The sequence below is a fragment of the Labrus mixtus genome, unplaced genomic scaffold, assembly GCF_963584025.1.
Source record: "Labrus mixtus unplaced genomic scaffold, fLabMix1.1 SCAFFOLD_78, whole genome shotgun sequence".
NCBI classification, from domain to species: Eukaryota; Metazoa; Chordata; class Actinopteri; order Labriformes; family Labridae; genus Labrus; species Labrus mixtus.
The window spans coordinates 22,501-25,000 of record NW_026870333.1 but is presented as its reverse complement, the minus strand read 5'-3'; positions in this window follow the sequence as shown (position 1 = coordinate 25,000).

Here is a 2,500-nt window from a genome sequence, read left to right as displayed (position 1 = left end):
ACGGAGAGGAGAGCAAGAACGAGGTGGAGGAGGTGTACGAGGATGAAGACGAGGCGGAGGAGGTGTACGAGGAGGAGGCGGAGGAGAAGGAGGTGATCGGAGCAAGCAGGAGGGAGATCAGAGAAGACGAGAACAGTGACGGAGAAATGGAGCAGAGCAGAGAGAGCGGAGGAGAACGGGCGTCAGAGTGCGAGCTGGAGACGCCGGAGCTGGCTGGAGAGGGAGGACAGCAGAAGCAGCGAAAAACGAGCGAGAGAGGGAAAAAAGGAGACGGAAGGGACGTGGCAGAAGACCCGGGGGTAAGCATGAGCACAGAGGGGAGGGAGATGCCTGAGAGTGGTGTTGGACAGGCGGGAGGGAGAAAAATCACGCTAAATAATACGGGTAAAAGCACCAGTCCCAATGAAACGGACAGCGAAATGGATGTGGGTGAACTGGCGAGTGCGCAAAAAAGACTAAGTCTTGGACAACGAAAAAAGTTGGTGAAAAAATTGAAATGTAAGGACAAATAATGACTGACAATAACCCCTGTAAATCCGTTTTTTTTGTTTTTATTTTTATGATAATGGCCTTTAATTTATTTTCGATTAACGTGAATGGACTAAGGAACAAAGAAAAAAGACATTCGATTCTTTCCTTGCAGAATGACGTTTTGTGCCTGCAGGAGACCAGGTGGGATGATTCCCTGGTGGAAGACATAAAAAAAGACTTTGTGGGCCATATTTTCTGCTCCAATGGCACGTCGAGGGCGAGAGGAGTGGCGGTTTTAGTCAAAACGGGTCGGGTAACAGGGGTAAATTTGGTTTATGGAGACAAAGAAGGAAGAATAATAGTAATAGACTGTGTGTATGAAACGAAAAATATAAGAATCATAAATATATATGCACCGAATGGAGAAAAAGAAAGGAAAACATTCTTCATTGCAATAAGCAAATGGTGGGAAAGGAATTGTATAATAATCGGTGACTTTAATGTGGCGATGACACCCACCGATGTGTCAAAAAATAATGTGTTTAAGGGGGATGTGAGCAGGGGGACACTTAAAGATATAATGATAACGAAACAATGCATTGATATTTGGAGATTGCTACATCCATGGGAGAGGGTGTTCTCCAGGAGACAAATTGTACTAAATAGATTAAAACAATCTAGAATAAATTATGCTTTGGTGACATGCGAGGTAGTGAGGTGGATTAAAGAAGTTGAATATAAAACTAATATGTGGAGCGATCACGCTGGAATAGAAATCACGTTTAGAAAAGAAACGAATGTACGTAAAGGAGGGATATGGTGCTTTAATGCAAGCTTGCTGGATGATGGAATGTTTGTGAAAAGTATGGAAAGATTGTTGAATGATGTGGGATATGAGTGGAATGAGAGTGAAGATATGAATGTGTGGTGGGATAGTGTAAAAGTCAGAATTAAAAAAAAGTGTATCAATTATAGTAAAGAGAAAAAGTGGAGAGAAAATAGAAAGGAAGAGAATTTGAGAAAACAACTAAGTGAGGAAATAGCATCGCTTGACAGTGTAGATAATGTAGATGTCGAAAAATACATACATTTAAAAGAACAGTTGGGAGTGATTGAACTTAAAAAGAGTAGGGGTGCAGCCATTAGGAGTAAAATACAATATATGTATGAGGGGGAGAGGAGTACAGCCTTTTTTTAGGTCTGGAAAAACAAAAACAAAAAAGAACAGAAATAAACGAATTATTAAATGAAGCAGGTAAAAGTGTGACAGATAAAAAGGGAATTTTAGAAATAGTAAAGGGCTATTATGAAAGCCTGTTTTCGAGACAGGAGTGTGATAGCGTGAGTGTGAACAGAGCTTTGGGTGCCTTAAAGAAAAACCTAAGCGAGGACGATAAAATGTGGTGTGATTGTGAGTTTACAGAGGGAGAAATCAGAAGTGCTTTAGAGGGGTTAAACAAAAACAATAGTCCTGGGAGCGATGGCCTAACTGCGGAATTCTACCAAGCTTTCAAAGAGCAGCTGGTGCCCTTGGTGAACAAATTGAGTAAATATATGGAAAAAGTGAAACATATACCAAAAAGTTTAGGGGAAGGGGTGGTTACTATTTTTTACAAAAACAAGGGGGACAATAAAAATCTGGACAACTACAGACCAATCAGCCTACTCAACACAGACTACAAAATCATAGCGAAAACAATAGCCAATAGAATCAGGGAGGTAATAGGAACAATCATAGAACAAACACAATCATACAGTATACCAAACAGAGACATAGCAGACTCAATCATTTCAATAAAACAGACGGTCAGGGATATGGAAGGGGAGGGGGGAATATGGCTAGGGATTGATTTAAATAAAGCTTTTGACAGAGTAGATCACGGGTTCATGGGGAAGGTGTTAGAGAAGTTTGGATTCGGGGAGAGAATGAGAGAATGGATAAATATGTTGTATACAGGAGCGGAAAGCAAGATAAAATGTAACGGGGAACTAACTGATTCTTTTAAAATATCAAGGTCAGTGAGACAAG